The 20644-nt window shown below is 37.6% G+C and overlaps 1 protein-coding gene across 1 annotated transcript in view; it reads right to left on the bottom strand.

Annotated features, from left to right (window-relative positions):
* ANTXR2 (ANTXR cell adhesion molecule 2) overlaps window positions 1-20644 on the bottom strand; it is a 210424-nt gene that overhangs the window by 168689 nt on the left and 21091 nt on the right. The gene's annotated exons all lie outside the window — the stretch shown is intronic.

The following is a 20644-nucleotide window of genomic DNA, read 5'->3' on the forward strand; positions in this document are numbered from 1 at the left end:
ACCCTCCAAGGAGAACATGTGGACCATACCTTCATTTAGCTGCAACCCTTTTCTGGTCTTCTGGTTTCATGTATTGTGAGAATATCAATAAAAGTATGGTTTAGTTCTTCCAATAGTATGTTAATTCACTACTCACTGGATAAATAGTTCATATTCAGAGTACTGATAAGTTAATGTTTAAATATGGTCTATAAATTGTAATTCTTAGCATCCTTGGTGTCCTTTTTCTGATACTCCATATTCTGATACTCCATATTTGAATAAGCAGAAAGGGACTGAACAAAATTGAGCAACATTTTATTTTTTTTTCATTCATGAAGTTCAATGGACAATTAGGAGAAAAGAAAAAACAGATAAGATATTCAAGTGTCCTTCTCTGCTCTGCTTTGGCATACTGCCTAAAGTATATACAAATATTCTCATACCATTGGCACTAGAAGGGACCTTAAAGGTCATCTAGTCCAACCCCATCATATAACAAAACAGAAAGATGTGACCCAGAGAGTTTAAGAGATTTGACCAAGAACACCCAGTGGAAAAGCTGGGATTCAAACTAGGATCCTTTGACTCCACATTCGTGCTTTCCACTGCACTGTGATACCTCCCCTATAGATCAACTTAGCCCAGTGCTAAGTAGCTACATAGCAGGAACTTAATAAATACTAAGTAGGTACATAGCATGTACTTAATAAATGTTTGTTGATTGATCATTGATGAATTTTGATCAGCCCTCTACTAAGATTCAACCTTACCAAGAAACCCAAAGACAGAAGAGGGTACCAAATACAGAACATTAACAACAACTTCAGTTTATGTTACCAACTTTTCCCAGTACCATATTTTGCTAAAGCTACAGGCTGAAGATATGACCAGACCACTTACAATGAAACCTCATTAAATGTGTTCTTATTTTTGCAGGAGGGTTGGGGTGAGGTGAGGTGTGGTAAGGGGTTTGCTCGAGACAGAAGAAGAGGGGAGGGATGTTGTTATTGTTCCTTTCAAATCCTATTAAAGCTTATTTTGTATTACATGTACCAAAAACATTTACCTCCAGTTCCCCCAAAATGAAAAATTCTACCAGTGCATTATCATCAGTTTCAGCTGAGGAAAGTATCTGACTGAACGAATTTATATTGAGATGTACCTGAATCTAAGCAGTCACACTACAAGAACTGCAATAAATGGGCATGTTGAGGTTACCAGGGCCATGAATGGACCACTGAAGACCACCACCACAGCTGCCTGCCTATATAGTAACAGGCACTATAAATAACCACTGGGGAAATCTCCCCATCACTTGCTTTTTTGATATAAGGCCTCCATACTTGTTAAGTTATTTTTTTTTCCATTACAGATGTCCTGGGCTTATCAGTGCCTCTCTAAATACTTGCACTGTGCATTCTTATTCTGGGTCTAACTGGCTGCCTCTCTTATAGTTGTCTAATGTCTTACCCTACCTCTTAAGCATGGATGAGTCAGCATTCCCCTACCTGGGGCCTGGGCCATAAAACACAAGTCCTAAACTGAACAAAGTTGGTGTCCTCCCTCCCCATTCTCCACAAAGGAAGCATGGCTCCTTCGTGGAATTTGTGTTTTTGTTCACTGCTATGTCTAGAATGTACTCCCTCCCCATCCCCACCTATTAGAAACCCTAGCTTCCATAAAAGCTTAAAACCAACAACACTTCCTCAAAGAAGCCTTTCCTCATCCCTTCAGCTACTAGTGCTTTCCCAACAACAACAAATGTAATATATGCATTGTGTATACATTTATATATGTACATGTCATTTCTCATATTCAAATATAAGCTTCCTGAGGGCAGACACTTTCTCATTTTTGTTTTTGTATTACTCGGTACTTATCCCAGTGCTAAGCAGCCACATAGTAGGAGCTTAATAAATACTAAGTAGGTACGTTATTTTTTTTCTTTCATCCTCTATTTTCTTCTTCACCATCATCATAAGGAGTGGTTCAGTGGTAAGGAGAAGAGAAGAAACACAATGGGAAATGTAGATGATGTCAAATCATAAGATATCAACAAAAAAGTATTTTTAAAAGAATAACAAAAAGGAAAGAAATTGGTCACGGTCATGGGAGATATTTTGGGTCATTGAACATGCTATATTCAAATCCAGTCTAGCTGGCATTCTTTTTCAAGGCTTAGCTACTTTTAGTTATTCCTGTTTTTCAAAATGTCTTTCTTTCATCCATCTCCAAAGCTCTTTATTTTCTCTGAGCTTCAACTGCCTCTTGGCAACAGTAGCTAGGGGCTGCTGGGAGGAGTCATTTGTATTATATTGGTTATTTGTAAGTAGGGTACTTATGAAGTTGGAGGCTGTCCCATGTCATGGAAAGTCTGATAGTAAACATTTAATACTTTTTTTAATTCATTCACTGCTTATAAATCCCAAACTGTAATTCTGACTCTTGAGTCCCAAATTCCACATGAAGTATCTGACATTAACCTCATAACCACTGTTTTATATTTCTTCCAGAAGATGTAAAATTCTCTTACAATCGAAAGTGTCTTTCTTTATTAATTCTTTTATTTCTTATTAATAACAAATTATATTATTTATATGTTATATATAATTATGTACAAATTAATATATAATTATATACAAATTAATAACCAAAATTCCTCATTATTCTTTCTGAATAAAGCCCACAAAAAATTTATGGCAAAAAGGAACCCTCAATTAATTCATTTATAGATGCCAAAAACAAGCATTTGCGTCAATATACTAATGGAAAGACAACATTCATTCTTTACAAATTAGGATTACCTATTCTTTGCTTTTAATCAGATGTTACTAATTCTGAGGAAATGATTATATATTTGTAATCAGAATATTCCCTCTGATACTAAAATATTTCAAATGTTCTTACTCGTTAGGGTTTCTGTAGATGATCTCATGGAAGTTCTTTCACAAGGGAACTGGACAAGAAAAGATGGTTGTTCCCTGTTCTCCATTTGCTTTTGGTTAGCAGGAACCGTGAATGTAATCTCAAGAACTAGCTGTCATTGTGTCACATGTTGAGTGCAGATGTTTGGCAAAAGATGAAAGTGGATCTCACTATTGATGCTAATTCTGTTGTTCTTTTGCTGTAGGTTGACTTGAGCATAGCATCAAAATGAAGTTTCACCATGGATACACTTGACACGTTTCAAATTAATTTGCATTGAGTCTAACTGTAACCTACCGTGATGTAGTCATGTTGTGTGATTACCTCACATGCCTCAGTGGCATACTAGGTAGCAAGTGGCAGAGTTGTATTTTGGAGGCAAATTTGTACAAGTTTGAGAATCACTATTAAGTCAGGGATGAAATTATTCTATGAAAGCAATGGAAAGGGAATCTCATGTTGGCCCTGATTCCAAACATATTTTTTGCTTTGCTTTTTCAGCCATGTTTTTTAACTGAATCGTGATGCATTTCTCCAGGACTTTGGACTTTGGGGACTTTGATTGCAGGACTGTAAATTAGGTGACTATTTTTTGTCAGATGACAGATTGTAAAGGGACCGTCTTTAGCAGGTAACCAGATTGTAACAAAAGGGCTGTGCTACCCAAGTGACTGAAGAAGTAGGCCCTAAAATGGAAATTCACAGCTATATCTACATAGCAATTTGACTACCAGTAAGTGATTTATTTATCCTGTAAATAGAGCCTTTCTTCCTTTAAAGGAACGGTAGGACCCGAATCAAGTCATATTTAAATGAGCAGATGTGAGCCTCTAAACCTGTCCATACTGCATTTAGCATGCAGCTGGATAGCCTAGGATGTAGCAAATCATGCTACAAGAAGCAAAAATGCTGGTGATGCTGGTACTTCCTAAAGAGTACCCCCTGTAGGGGGCAGCTAGGTGCCACAGTGAATAGAGCACTGGTCCTGGAGTCAGGAGGACCTGAGTTCAAATCTGGCCTCAGACACATAATGCTCATTAGCTGTGTGACCCTGGGCAAGTCACTTAACCCCATTGCCTAGCAAAATTTAAAAAAAAAAACAAAAAGAGTATCCCCTGTAGCCAAACTGTGAACATTTTTCTTCAGAGTATTCTATGGTGGTTCTAAGTGTTCTAAGATCCATAAAATTGGACGAAGTCCAAATTAAGAAACACAAAGAAATTAAAAGGTTAAGATCTATAAATTATAGTTCAAACATCTTCTACCCCTACAGCTTTACAGCAAAGCTAAATGAAGACTGGGATTACCAGGTAACTCATGAAGATTATGCAGCCTTTAAGTGAGAGAGAGAGAAACTTCTAGTTACAAGAGAGAGTTGAGAGGTGTAGATTTTAGACAGCAGAATAGTGCTTGACCTAGAGTAAATAAATAAACTCTTGTTAAATGCTGAAGAACACTTTGTATGGGAAATTCAATTAAATCTCAAAGACTGCTCAATAAAAAAAATACAACTATTTTAATGAAACAGGATGTCCCTGACTTTAAAACATATTACAAAACAGTTATCAACAAAAGTTGGCACTGTTAGTCACAGGCCCTGTATTGACTGGCTTTGCTTAAATGTTTTGCTGCTTTTTGTTTAAAGGGAACGCTCACTGGAGGGGAAAATAAGGGTGAGAAGGGAGGGAATACAGAAATGATAGTAATGTAAAAACAAAAAGAATCAACCAAAGTTGAATTTTTAAAAGAAAAACTATCTAGTAGTAGACCAAAAAATACAGAAATAAATCAATGGAAGAGAGTAGAGATATCAGATGCATAGATAAAATATTAGGGTTTGCCAAATCTGTATAGAAAACAAAAACTGGGGAAAGGATTAATTATTTAAGAAATGTACTGAGAAAATTGGTTGACAAATTGTCAGGAGAATAATTTAGACCCACATCTCACACGATATATCTTAGTAAATCCCAGTTGTATGGCAGACAGTCATAAAAAGATGAAAGAAAACAGAATAATTGACTTAGTGTAATAATGGAAAGATCATTTGATAAGTAGAGAGAATGATTAAGGAAAAAACAGAGTACTTGATTAAAAGACAAATTTTAAATGTGCAACACAAATAATGGGAAAACAAAATTGACATCTGAAATATATAAGAACTTCTAAAATTTTTCAAAATGGTCAAAAATACGAACAGATAATTTTCACTAAAGAAGACATAACCTATTAATAATCACTTGAAAAAGTTCAGCAACATTAATAATCAAAAAGTTGAAAATTAAAACAACTTTGAGGTACCACTTTCTCCTCTTCAAACCAACAAAAATAAGAGCAAAGAAGCAAACAATGCTGGTGAGGCTGTAGAGGAAGGCATTTATTACTGGTGGAATTCCAAATCAGTGGATTTCTTCAGAGAATAATCTAGTAGTGCAAAAATGAAAGTTATCAAAATAATCATATACATTGACTCAGTGATTTCATTTTAGCCTGAAAATTATGACCTGGTATATTGGAAAAAAAACACAGAGTAGTGAGTAGAGTAGGTAGAGTATTGGACTAGAAGTCAGGAAGAGGTCAAATCCTGTATCAGTCACTTACTACCTCACTCAATCTCAATTTCAGCATCTGTAAAATGAGATGGTTAGACTATAAAGGTCACTGAGGCCTCTATGAGTCTATGAATCCTGAAAGTATTATCTCACACAAACATCCAAGCATGCCTGTGTGTCTGCATACACACTAATTTAAAAAAAAAACTATCTATTCAAAGATTTTCATAGCGTTATCTATTATTGCCAAAACCCAGAAGTAATATAAATGTCCAACAATAAAAAAATGCTTGGACAAATTGCAGTACATTAGCATTATGTACCACAATTAAGATAGACAAATGTGGGGAACATAAATGAATATGGAAAGAACTTTAGGAAATAATGTGAAACTATAAGACAGGAATAAAAAAAAAGCTGGCTTAACACCAATTACAATCATATATAAGATAGTGAATGGTAATGAACAAAGTGAAGGAACCTTGGAAAGAGTAACTAAAAGGTTATGACATTTTACATACTGAAATTCATTTAATTACATGTAAATAGTCATAAAGCATGTTTAATTGATTGTATTGGTGTTTAATACTATTTATAATAATCATTAAAAATTAGAAAATAAAACAAAAAGGATGTGAATTATGGCATTTTTTTCTTTTATGACATGCATAAAAACATAGATTTTAATGAGGGCTTATCCTAATTAATCACATAATACCACCAGGCTCCAGCTTTAGTTACAAACAGTGCAGGGAGTTGTTCCCACAAGTTCAGGCTGTGGTGGCTGATGGCATCCATATGCCACAAGTCTACATGCCAAAAGAGAACAGAGAGGGAGGGCTAGAAATGGAAACCCAACAATAAGGGCTGTTGGGAAAGGACCTATCCCCACCCAAAACTTTCTGGCTCCAGTGAAGCTGTGCAAAAGAAAGGGGATAACTTGAATCCAAAGCACTGATTGGCACTGTCTCTACAACCTCATTCTACATTTAGCTCCTGGTAATTGGGGCTTTCTCAAAAGATAGAATATTTCTTTCTTTATACATCCTATTCAAATGCCTTAATTCTTAGAATTTCTATTAGGAATCACAAATATTCCCTCCAGCACTGATTTTCCAGCATCAGAGTCTGTTACGGAATATTACTAAAAACAGGTTAAAAAAATGTGACATGTAAAAATCTCTCGCCCACCATACTAGTTTGGGGCTTTAGTACCTCTTGCCTAGACTTTTGCAATAGATATTTTTTTAAGGCAATTGGGGTTAAGTGACTTGCTCAGGGTCACACAGCTAGTAAGTGTCAAGTGTTTGGTCTGAGGTCAGCTTTGAACTCAGGTCCTCCTGACTTCAGGGCCAGTGCTCTATCCACTGCACCACCTAGCTGCCCCTGCAATAGCTTCTCAATAGATCTCCCTGTCTCAAGTATCTTCCCTCTCTGATCCATCCTAAACACAGCTTCTACATTGCAATTTATAAAATACAGCTCAAACCATGACACTCCTGGACCCAAGAAGCTTCAGAGCCTTCCAATTGCCTCTAGGTTAAAAGACAAAGTTGTCTGCTTAACACTTAATGCCAATCCCCATGAATATCTTTGTAAATTTAATTCCTATTTCTCTCCATCACCAATTCTTTGCTCCAGCCAAAACGGCCCATTTGTTGTTCACCATATACAATCCTCCACTTTGGCGCCTTTGCACATGGGCTTGTCACAAATCTGAAATGATTCCTCTCCTCACCTTTTCCCCTGAGAATCCCAACTTCCCTTCCAGCTTCAGATAAACTGCCCGCCCCAAGTCTTTCCTGATTCCTCAGGTTGTTAACTGTGCCCTTTCACTTAAAACTGCTTTGTATTTAATTGTATATACTGTACTTAACCTATCAATTGTTTTCTCCCTGGTTGTTGTTTGTTTGTTTGTTTGTCCTTCGAGAGGACCACGACCTCAGGGAGGTGATGCAAGTGATAAAACAGGACAATCAAGTGAATTGGATTTAAGTGAGGGAGGGTTGTGCAAAGTCACTAGTTTCACTTTCTCCTCCGGAGCCATCTGGGTCTAATAGAGAGATATAAATAAGGACAACTGGAGATGGCCCTGGATGCAGGGTCTTTAAGCAAAGGTCTTTAACAGATCTCAGTTTGACTGAGACAATGCCCATTAGACAATGCCCATTCAGTGAACTCTACTTCAGAGAGGGCGACTTTGTTCAAAGGCCAAACATATACTTGCCTAAAAGACTATTTTATAGAGAACTCACATAAGGCAAGCACTCCCGTGAGGGTCACAAAAAGCGATACAAAGACACTCTCAAGGTCTCTCTTAAGAACTTTGGAATTGATTGTGTGACATGGGAGACACTGGCACAGGACTGCTCAGCAGGGCTTGCCCTCATCAGACAAGGGGCTGTGCTCTACAAACAAAGCAGAATTAAAATAGCTCAAAAGAAAAACAAGATGTACAAACTTACAGAACGAACTCCAAATGTTGACATAGACTATCTGTGCCCAACCTGTGGGAGAGCGTACTGAGCTCATTTTGGTTTGATCAGCCATACATCAGATGCATTGTAACGCACATAGTAATGTCATTTTAGTCATCTTTGAGAACAAAGGACAACAACTGATTAAGGCTAGGTAAGAAATGAAGCAGAGAATGGCCTATTTACCTAGTCAAAAAAAAAAAAAAATCAATCTGGTTGGGGAAGACCATCAGGGTTTATAGCCAAAACAGAAACAGTTGCTATTTACATTCATTCTGAGCCATCAGATCAAGTGGGGCTTAGCTTGAGACTTATTGTGCCTAATCGTTGAGCCAGAGCAATTTGGATTTTCTCCCCATTAAAACATAGAAGACTTGCTCTTGGGCAACTTTGTACCCTCAATATCTAGCATAGTGTCTGACATATAGTAGGCACTTAATAAATGCTTGCTGACTTAAATAGAATATGCTTGCATATAAATCCTTCAAGAAGAATGGTAAGTTATTCAGACCAGTGTTTGCCATGATGTCCATCAAGTAATGTCAAATTAAAAATGATAGTGAAGGCTGTATCTGGTCAGTGATCAAGTCTTACCCTTTTAAACTTTATACATCTTTCATTTAGACCCCCTTCTCTCCTCTGACACTGCTTCCAGCCTGGTGCAAGCCCCTATCACCTCACAGCTGTACTATGGAAATAGCCCACTGGTTAGTCTTCCTGCCTCATTCTCTCCTCAGTCCAGTCTATCCTCTACCCAGCTAGGAAATGAATCTTCTGAATGTGCAAATCTGGCCATGTCACCCCACCCTACCCCCCCACCCCCATCCCCATTCAATAAACTCCAGTTGCTTTCTCTCATCTTTAGAATCAAATATAAAATCCTCTGGAATTCAAAGTCTTTTACAATCTGCCCCACTCCTACCTTCCCAATTTTTCCATACCTTAAATTCCCCTCGCCTAAGTATTCTTAGATCCATTTACACTCTTTGCTGTTCCTCTAATAAGACATTCCATCTCTAGAATCTGGGTCTTTCCACTGGCTGTCTTCCAATTCTCTCCTGCCTTACCTCCTCCTCCTGGCTCTTCTGGCTTCCTTCAAGTTCCAGCTAAAATTCTACCTTCTGCAGAAAGCCTTTCCTGATCCTCCTAAATTCTACTGTATTCCTTCTATTGATTATCTCCATAAAATTTAATCTGTATATATCTTCTTTCTGTTCATTAGAGGGGTGGGAAAAACAAGATTGATAAAAATGATGCCAAAAAAGAGGAACATATGACTTTTTCTGTTTAATGGCCATAAGAGAACAGAAGGAAATTCAAAAGGTGGCACAGTCAAGAAGGGTAATTTTGAAAATAATGAGTAGAATTTATTAAATACTTTTAAAAAAAAGCAAGTGGTATAAAATGGAGATTTTATGGTTTCATATCAAATTTGTTTTGTGTTCTGCTGTGTATGTGAAAATACTCTTTTTGGCATATTAATTTAGGTTTAGATTTTTTTTAATTAATAACTTTACCTACATAATGAACTGAGGTAGAGGGGGGAAAAAGTCAATTCAAAAGAAAAATAGACACAGTGACTACTGCCATATAAAGGAAGGCAACATTAACAAACAACAAAAAAACAGGTCAAATTCTATGGACAATGGGAGTTCAAATCATTACAGTTAAACACCTTAGCTTTCTTGTTAAAACAGGGAAAACTAAAAATGTAAAATGACATGGTCAATTCTAATCACTAACTTACACTAACTCATTTATCTTTAAAGGTAATGTTGATTGAAAAATTATGGTGAGTGAAGGCAAAATGTTCAATAAAATATATATTTTTTAAAAAACAAACAATTATCTAAGGTTAGCTGTTTTGCTCACTTGATATTCATCAGCTTGTTTTGTTCTTTTTTGAATTACACATAATCCACATGCTTGACTTGCCTCAGGGCTGGCTACCATCATCTTTGATACACTTATAAATTCTAAAATTCATTTTGACTAGGTTTTGTAGAAACGTAATTGTTTCGGGTTATCTCCCTCTAAGTATCCTTTATTTATTCATTCTCCCTTTAAAAAAAGAATGATAATTTTCTGGAAACAAATCCAAAGAATAAATCATTTCATTTTCATTTTCTTTGTTTTTTAAATGGTAGGATTTGATTTTATTTTTTCCATGTTATTCAACAACCTGTGAGGCTTTTTTTGTCATTTTTGATGTTCTCTAATATTTGTTAATAAAGAACGGAAAGGAAGACAGATGTGTTCATGTGCCAACTAAAGTCTATAAGGATTCAAATTTAAAAAATGGCATTGGCAAGGATATTATAATCCGATGACTGTAAACATATATATTTACACATATGTATATTAGTGACTCTCCCACACTCAAAAAAAAATCTATTTTCTCCTCTGACTCATCTTCAGCAGCTGCCTAAGTTTTATAATTCAGAAAACATGAAGTGGGAAAAGGGAGTAGGGAGTATCAGTCGTCAAATTCATCAATCTCTGACTTGCCTTCTGAGCTCCAGCCCCATATCTCTAACCCTCTAAAAGACAATCCCACATAGACTCTTCATCATCACTTCAAATTCAATCTAAACAAGACATCTAACCATTTCCCCTTTCTTCAAGCCTGATTCTTTTTCTGACTATCCTATTTCTCTCAATACCATCCAAGCTCAAAAACTCTGATGTTTCTCTCTCTTCCACCCCTATTACTTAATAAACCTTGCAAATTCTTCCTTCAAATATGTTATTTTCATCCTTTTCTTTCTGTCCTCACTGCCATCATCTTAGTTCAGGCTTCCATCAGCTCTCACTGACATCACTTCAATAAACTCCTAGGTACTCTCCCACTAACAGCCTCTTTCCATTTTGCTCCAACTCAAACCCTATTTCTATTTTGCTTACCTTAAACTATGACTTGGATAAAAAACAAAAATGAACCTTGGTTGAAGTGGACTCCAGAAGCCATGCTGTCTAACCTCCATGGACAACACCTACAACATCCCCAAGAGGGAATCATCTAAGATAAATAATTCGAGAGCAGCACCTAGCTGCTCTTGATGAATTCAAGTTACTTGCCTCTATGAACTACAATTCTGGATATTGAAAGAACTGGTGAATGTAATTTTTGAGCCACTGTCAATGATATTTGAAAGGTTGTTGAGAATGGGAAAGGAGCTACAAAACTGGAGGACACATTGTCCTGATTTTCAAAAAGAAAGAAAGAAGGAAGGGAGGAAGGAAGGAAGGAAGGAAGGAAGGAAGGAAGGAAGGAAGGAAGGAAGGAAGGAAGGAAGAAAGAAAGAAAGAAAGAAAGAAAATGAAAAAAGCCAATAAGCTTGATGATAATTCCTGACAAGATTCAAAACATATAGATATGGTTAGCAAACATTTAGATAAGGAAGAAAAAATCACAAAGAACCAGAATGGATTCATTGAACAGGTCGTGCAATGCTAACCTTATTTCCTTCTTTGACTGGCATATCAGGTAAATGCTTATAGCTTACCTAGATTTTAATAAAGTGTCTGATAAAGTATCTCCTACAGTTCATGTTTCTAAATGGTAATGTGGGCTAGCTAATAGTATAGTTACATAGATTTAGATAGAATTAGTTGAATGCCTACTCTCAAAGATTAGAACTTGAAAGGAAATCTACAGTGAATTAACCCTGGGACTGGGCTTGGTCCCATGATATTTGACACTTTTATCAATGATTTACCTAAAGGTATAGCTGAAATTCTTATCAAGTTTGTATATGAGGGGGCAGCTAGGTGGAGTAGTGGATAGAGCACCAGCCCTGAAGTCAGGAGGACCTGAGTTCAAATCCAGCCTCAGACCAAACACTTGACATTTAATAGCTGTGTGACCCTGGGCAAGTACCTAACCCCAACTGCCTAAAAACAATAAAAAAGTAAAAAAAAAGTTTGTGTATGAGAAAAGGCAGGGGGGAGGGGAGCAGATGACTGATTGAGTCAGAACCCAAAAAGTTGTTGAGAGGCTAGAGAGACTAGGCTGAACTGAATAAAACTAAATAGGGATAAACAAAGTTTTATACTTGGGGTTCAGAAGCTGATTACACAAAATAGTACAGTGGAAAGAACACTGATTCTGAAGTTATAAGATCTGGATTTGGATCCCCGTTCTGGTGCTTACTACCAGAGCATATTATACATGTCATTTAACCACCTTCTGCCTCAGTTTCCTCATCTATAAAATGGAGGGCTGGACCAGATGCCCTCTGAGGTCTTTTGCAGCTATAGAGCTATATTGGTATGATCTCCTATGATTTCTGAAAAAGATATGGGGGCTGATAGGTAGCATAGTGGATAAAACACTGGCTCTGGAGTCAGGGCGATCTGAGTTCAAATCTGGCCTCAGACACTTACTGCCTGTGTGACCCTGGGAAAGTCATTTAACCCTGGTTACCTCTAAAATTTTTTTTTAAAAAAGGATATAAAAAGATGGGAATTTCAGTCATTTGCAAGTTCAAAGGAGTTAACATGTAAGTGTAACACAGCAGCTCAAAAAGCTCATGAAATTCTGTATAACCTCCATGACTAAGGAGATGACAGTATCACTGGACTTTCCCCTGCTCAGGCCACATCTGTAGGATTGTGTCTGACTCTCATAAGTACATCATTAACTAGAGAACATCCCAAAAGAACAACCTGAACAACCAGAGGAACAGTTGAAGAACTAGAGATATTTAGTTTAGGGAAGAAAGAAGACTCAGAGGAAACGTGCTAATTGCCAAATACTTGAAAGGTCATCATAAGAAGGAGGAATTAAAACTTGTTCTACTTGGGCCCAGAAGTAAGAAAAAACAAGGGGAAGTTTCAAAGATGCAAAAATTCAAGTTTGATGTCAGCAATAGCTTCCATAGTCATAATTGGAATGGGCTGCCTTGGGAGGCAGTGGCATTCCCCTTATTGAAGGTCTCCTAGCAAATGCTGAGTTACTATTTGTCAGATATCTTATGTGGGGGAAGGGGTGGTTAATAGGCTCCACTAGATGACCAGTGAGGTTCCTTCTAATTTTGTTTTTGTAGGTTTTGTTTGTTTGTTTGTTTGTTTGTTTGTTTTTTCACTTCAGCCTCTACTAGAAATTCCAAGGAACTACTCTACCTAGAGTGACAAGGAATTCACTACCTCATGAATCAGCCCACTCCATTTTTGGACATTTCCAATTATTAGGAAGATTTTCCTTGGATTAAGCCAAGATGCATTTCCCCATCAAAAATCTACTCAGTTGTCTTAATTCTATCTTCTGAGGCCAAACAAGACAAATCTAATCACTTTTCCACATGCCAATTCTTCAAATACTTAGAGAAAGTTCTCTAGATCTTCACTTTTCCAAGGTTAAATGCCTAGTTCCTTCAGCTGATTCTTCTAGACCATGCCTTCAACACCTTGAAGTTCCCTGTTTCCCACCATCACAACACACCCACACATACTCCAACATAGCTGCTCTTCTCAAGTCACTTTCCACATTGTCAACATTCTTCCTATAATTCCACACCAGTACTAGGTATAATATTCCAAATGGGGTCTGACCACAGTAGATTATAATCCTCCTTCGGGACTCTATATTTCTATTAATTCAGCCTTAGCCACTTTGCTATTCAAAAACCATCAATATCTTTCCATTCCCTATGGGATAAAATCTCAATATTTTAGTCCTGGTATTTAAGACCCTCCAAGAAGGGTTAAGCAGCTAGATAGTACAATAGATAAAGGGCTATAGGCATAGAGTCAAGAAGACCTAGGTTCAAATGTGGCCTCAGACACTCAGTAGCTGTATGACCCTAGACAAGTCACAACCTCTAACTGCCTCAGTTTCTTCAACTGTAAAATGCACTTCCATCACAGTGCCTAGCACAGGACTGAGGAAACAAGATATGCCCCTCCAACAATTACTTTTTAGAAGGAAAACAGGTTCCTAATTTGTTCATTGATATGAAATTCCAAAAGAAATTTACAAATGGATAAGATAACTAGAAAATGAACCAGTCTTCTATGTACCTTGATATACTAACTCTACTAGATAGATAACTAGATACATAAGGCATTTATTTAGTGCTTACTTTTCATCTCCTTGCTAGTAGCTATTAGTGTCATGAACTGCTTTTCAGCTGCCTTGAGAAACTGCTTTTACCTGGGGGGTGGGGTATAGGTAGATATAAAGATCTTTACTTGTGTGTGTGTGTGTGTGTGTGTGTGTGTGTGTGTGTGTACACAGAGAGATAGACAAATAGATAATAAATACATAGACTGATTACTTGAACACCCAGAATCTGAGTAATCCATAATACCAGAAGCAAAAACATGACCAAGATAGTAAATAGTGAAAGAGAAGGGGACCCACAAGGGAGCCTTGGGTGATGGATACACATGGTTGGTGGGTGGCCTGAAGAGCCAGCAATGGAGACAGAGAAGGAGAATGAAGACAATGAAGTGTCATGAAATCTTAGAGATCCACAGTGTCAAAGGCTGTAGAGTGGAGACTAGAAGCCAGACTGTGGAGAGTTAAGAAGAGAGTGAGGGAAGAAGAAGCCGCTCTAGTCTGCTTTCTCGAGCGTTTAAGCCACAAAGATGAGCCGGCTCAGACAAAAGCTAGTGGGAAAGGTGAGATCAAACAAGGGTTTTCAAGAATGAGGAAGACATTAAGGAATGTAACACATATTCCAGTATAGGGGAACTGGAAAACTTTTTAGGGGGAAAGGGCATCTATGTAGGGACAAAATAGTGGTTCAAGGATCAGCTAAGAAGAGCTGGGCCTCAAGTCAGAGGTTTCTACAAGGGGACAATACAACAACAAAGGGGATGGAGGGAAAAAAAAATCTGGACAGAGAGTCCAGACATAGGTGAGATAAAGTTTTGTTGTGTCCGTCTCAAAATGGTGGTCCCAGGGAAGGAGTCACTAATCCAGAAAACAGTGCTTTAGAGTGGGGCTTTGGGAAAGGAAGGTACATCATAAGGGAAGACATGGTGAATGAGTCTGAGGAAGAGGGAAGTGAAGCATGACAGGGGTCTTTCCAAAAATCGTGGTCCCAGGGAAAGAGATTATGATCAAAAATACAAGAGAGAACCTTTAATGATGAATGAAATAATCATTTGTATTTATTTACACATACATATATGCATAAATGTTAAAAAAGAAGTTGAAATCTAAAAGTCTTCTGAATCAACTAAAATTCAGAAAAAGGAACTAAATTTGTAAAAGCCAAGATGTTCATAACTGTGGGTTTTTCAGTCCCTTGCTTTTAATTTAGACAAACCAGTGCTATTATTTGGTTTTCTTTTTTTAAAACACAGTTTGGAAAGACACCAGGTTTAATTTAAAACTCCTGTCTCTGGGGCACCAAGAAATTATTTTTGTATAGACTATATTGTAACAATAGAGGGAACCTTGCAGGTTAGGCCACCAGACTGTGTTGTGTTTTTTCAGAGACAATATGGCACAGTGGAATGACCCCTGGACTTACCCCTGAAGATCTAATTGGAAGTCCCAGCCCTTTGATATGCTAGTTGTGGTGCTGAGGGCATGTCCAATCCTCCTAGACTTTGTGTCCTCAGCTCTAAAATAGAGATACTAACATTTACACTGCCTACCTTAGAGAGGGTTTTTGTGAGGAAAACATTTTGTAAATCTTAAAGCGGGATAGAAATGTGAATGCAAGTCCAAAGGAGAGTGGGCTAGGTTACTTTTAGGAAGCCGCAAAGCACTTTTATTGACCCTCACCCCATCCCCATAACAACTTAGGCCTGTCTTTTCAACAGGAGGATTTTACCCACAGTGCTACCTGAAACACTCCTGCCTCGGAAGAACCAAAGATAGGTGTCACACAGAAGGCACACATTAAGCGTGAGCAGGTTGTAGCTTATACTCAACAAAGATCTCCAAAAGAACATAAAAGTATAAAACATCATCAACAATTGTGACAGAAAGAGGAGAAGGCCTGGTCAGAGTCCCCAGAGTGAGGGATTACAGCTAAGGTTTCTCTTGCAATTTCAAGTGGGATGGAAAGGAAAGGAAAAGATGGAAGAGAGAGGGTATCAAATTCATCTAAGGGATTTCTTTAGTATAAATGTCATGGGGAGGGAAGTCCTTTCCTGTACTCACAGGAAAGATCTTAAAAGCCATCAAAAGTCCCCTCAGCAACTGGAGCTGGTAGCAGCAGCAGCCAAGTCTGGTAAATACAGAGACAAAAGAAACAGTGGTGCCATATGTTCACAGACACATGGAAGCCAGTTGGGGAAATAAGGCAGCTGAAGCAGGCGGTGGCTCTCCCCCTCCCCCCCCCCACCCTGAGGCCCATGGCATTTCCTCCTCCTGACCCAAATGCTACCAGGGAAGAGAGGAACAGTTTGTCCATTCCAAACTGCACAAACAATTCTGCATAGGAGATTATGCAGCAGGTAAAACCATATCATTCTTGGGCACTGTCCATGGTGATTTTGCTAGTGTAGGTCTGATCATGTCAACCCCTGCCCAATACACTCCAGAGTCTTCTGAATACCTCCAAGAATGAATAGAAACTCCTATGATTGTCATGTAAAGTTCCTCACCACCTGGCTGGCCCCTTCCTACCAGTATTCTCCCACTTTACCCTCCTCCACACATTCTAAGATTAATCAACAGCAATCATTGTTCCTCACTCATGATACTCTATCTTCTGTCTCCATGAATCTGATTAACTGTCCCCTTCCCCATACTTAGAATGTCCCCATGCCTCTCCCTCAAAACCTCTGCCTCTTGACATCCCTGGCTTCTTTTAAGACTCCACTTAACATCAACTTTTGTAAGAGTTCCCAATCCCTTGGTCACCTTCCCATCTGGGGCTCCCTACCTTTACTTCTGTTTACCTACATATTTTATAGGTACTCTACAGCAGAGAGCACAACTCTGATGGGCTGGCCATGTAGCTCGAATGCCAAGCCTTTTTACCCAAAAGATTATTTTATGGAGAACTCACACAAGGCAAGTGCTCATACAGAGGTCAAAAGAAGTGATACAAGGACACCCTCAAGGTCTCTCTGAAGAACTTTAGTACTGATTGTGAGATGTGGAAGACTCTGGCAGAGGACCACCCAGCATGGTATGGTCACATCCAAGATGATTCTGTGCTCTATGAGCAAAGCACAATCACAGTAGCGCAAAGGAAATGTGAGATGCACAAATGTAGAAACATCTCCATCCCAAATGTTCAAATAGACTATTTATGCCTTCTGAGGTAGAGCCTTCTGAGGTCTTACTGGACTGATCAGTCACAGTGGAAAACACTGTAAACCTTGACCCCAACATCATGATGTCATTGGTCCTCTTCAAGCATGAAGGAGAAACAACAACAACAATTTATTTACATGTTATCTTCCCCATTGGTATGTAAGCTCCTTAAGAACTGATACCATTTTTGGAAGTGTTGGTGGTGATGCTAGTGTATTTGTTCAGTTGTTTTGCCTTCACTTACATCCTCAGCATTTAGCATAGTACATGACACATAGCTTGATGAATTGATATTTAACCGTCCAATTAACTACAAATATTTGATAAGAATTGTGCTGTATTCAGCTCATTCTACAACAACAGAATTAATAACTGAAAGATACCTTGGGGATCATCTAGTTCATGTTCATCCTTTTAGAGATGAAAAAATTAAGATGCAGAGAAGCAAAGTCATTTTCTCAATAACACATTTGCAGTAAGTCACAGATTCAAACTAAGCACCAGCTTTAAATGTAATGTCCATCCTATTAAAACCATGGTACAGCCACATTGTTGTTCCCCAACGAATATAGTAGCAAGTGTTAAAGACTTTTAGTTACTAATTATTACTATTAAACACATACTACTCTTTTAACTAGTGAATACATCTTGCCTATACCACTAAAAGTGCTGCTTTATAACGGAACCAAATATTTAAACCACTGAAAAGTCTTCTCTAAATAAGAAAAGAAATGACTACTTTCCACTTAAAAATACATTTTGAAAGTTACAAAAAATTCCACTTCAATAAAGCCCATTCTGAAGAATGTTTGTTCTTGGAGGGTATGAAGGGAGGGGTGGTTCCTTCAAATGTTTATTTAAGGGAATTTTCTAAGATCATGATTAAAGGTCCAATGAAAGTAAGATTGTTGCTCCTTAAAGAGGTAACAGTTCTGCTTTACAAGATACACAATATTTACTGTTGTTTTGGTTTGATGGTTACAGTGATGTCACAAATACGTAACACAAAATTTTGCTAACCTTTACAGATAAGGATACTAAAACAGAAACCAAAAACCTCTACTGAGAAAAGCCTGAGAGTTCTGCTTTTTATTTCAAAAGGGTTCCTTGTTTAGGAAGGTACATCTAATGAACCCCAGAGAGACAGACAAATTTAATTTCAAATTAAAAAAGTTCTGGGCTCTATAAAATCATTCTTAAAACAGGAAGCATATGGATAGTAGAAAAAAAAAAGGTTGAGCCCCTGGTTTCTTATTCCCATATAACTGGCTATTTTTTCTTTATAGTTGGGGAGGGGGGAGAGGATCCATACATTCCTAATGTTTTATGTTCCACAAAAGAAAAATATTTTGAAAATTAAAGACAAAAAATATATAAATTAGAAACTAAAATGACTATAAAAATGACCAATGAAACTAGAAGCTCATTTTTTGAAGATTAACAAAGTTAAACTTTAGCCAAGCTGGTTAAAAGGAAGAAAGCAGCAAATCAAAACAACAAAATAGCAACTGAACAAGGTAAAGTCACAAGAAAACCAGAAGAACTAAGAATATTAGAATCTTTATAATTATATGTGCATGAAACTGAGAACACAAAAGAAATAGAGGATTACTTTCAAAAATATGAACTATCTAAACTAACAGAAGACCAAATAGAGATCTTAAATAATCCAGTCTCAGAAAAGAAAATATAACTAGTTGTAAAATAACTACATGGGGGTTGGCATGGAGTGGGAAAGGGAGAGTTGAAAGGGTAGGAAGGGGAGAATGGTCTGATGGTCCTAACATATTTACAGGAGAACTCTACCAAACTTTTAAAGGCTAATAAAACCAAGACTATATAAATCATTCTCAAAAACTAAACTAAACTAAACTAAAATAAAATAAAATAAAGTGCTCTCTACCAAACTCATCTGAATCACATTTGTCTTAATATGCAAAATTTTAAATAAAATCTTATCAACCAGACCACAGCAAGTCATCTAAGAAATCACTTATTATGACTAAGCTACACAAGATTAGTTCAACATTAGGAAAACAACATCATTAATCAGAGTAAAAAACAATTTTTATCCTTCATCATTCTCATACAGCCCCTGAAAACTTTTAAGAAAATTGTGCTTTCTGAAAGAAGCTCTGCAAGCCAAAAATGCCTCAAAATGAAAAAGGCACTCGTATGTATTTGTATATATTTGATGTATGTACCTATTATCTGCCCCATTAGAATGTAAGCCACATGAAGACAAGCATTGTTTCCTTTTTTTTTGTCATTTTATTCCCAGTGCTTACCACAGTGCCTGGACTATAAAAGACAATTTATAAATGCTTGCTGACTGGTTTCTTCCAAACTGATGTTCTAATACCATCATGCAATAGGGCAGACAAGCAAGGCAAAGATGAAAGAGGCAGGAGGCAATATGTGCTAGGCACACCACAGTCACTGTCTTGATAACCATCTCCCCTCAGACTCTGATGGAAACAGCTCAGAACCCTGTACCCAAGAGCCTTGAGAAGAGCAATGCTCTAGCCTCTGGGGACAAACCTCTGCATAGACGTAGCCTAGCCACAGCTCCTGCAGGTGCTACAACAAAGAAGACCCAGAAAACAAAGTTCTTGCCTCCAAAGACCTTTGCACTGTCAAATGATTCGACATCAGAATCTGACCATTTTCTCAGGAGAAATGACATTGAAGAAGAAGCATTGACATGTGCTTTGCTGTCGTATCTTAAGGATTATGGGACCTTTCTGTATGACTTGCAGCTATAACCTTCCACATGCCTTGCCTGTTTGCATTAGAATGTGAGCTCCTTGAGAGCGGCAACTCTTTCCTATCTGTATGCTCAGCATTTAGCACAGTGGTTTGTACACAGTAAGAGCTTAATAAATGCTTTATTCATTCTATCAACAAACTCTTCCCTTTTGAGGTTCAAAGCATTATTATGCCTGCCACCTTCTCCAGGTCACCGTCCCTGTCATCTTATTCAACTGTCCAGTGATTCAGAGGTGTCAAGCACTGGTCTGGTACATAAGGGTCCCACAACACTACCCAGTGTGGCTACAAGATTAAAATCTAATTGGGATCGATTTAACAAAATAAACCAAAGTACAATAACACATAGATAACATTAGATTGTAAATCTAACTCAGTATGAAGCCTGCAGGGATCCTCATGTACAGAGAAGTAGCCCCTTTTCTATTTGAGTCTGATACCACTGGAATAAATGACTGGAAACAAAGACTTCCTGAAAATTTGACAATTGAAAGTACAAAATCAAATCACTGCCTCCTCTAAAGACTGTGCCTTAATTATCAGTGTCTCACTTCAAATTTACACCCAGAAATTTAATATTATATTAAGCTATGACCAGTAAATATTGGTTTTTCCATATAACTCCCTCCCTTCAAGACAAAAGCAACATGACTTTGTTTGCCAGATCACCTCATGTCAGTTCAAAATATATGTGTATTCTCCCCACAGTCAAA

Source organism: Vombatus ursinus, unplaced genomic scaffold (genome assembly GCF_900497805.2).
Source record: "Vombatus ursinus unplaced genomic scaffold, bare-nosed wombat genome assembly UNPS02010461.1, whole genome shotgun sequence".
In the NCBI taxonomy this organism is placed as follows: Eukaryota; Metazoa; Chordata; class Mammalia; order Diprotodontia; family Vombatidae; genus Vombatus; species Vombatus ursinus.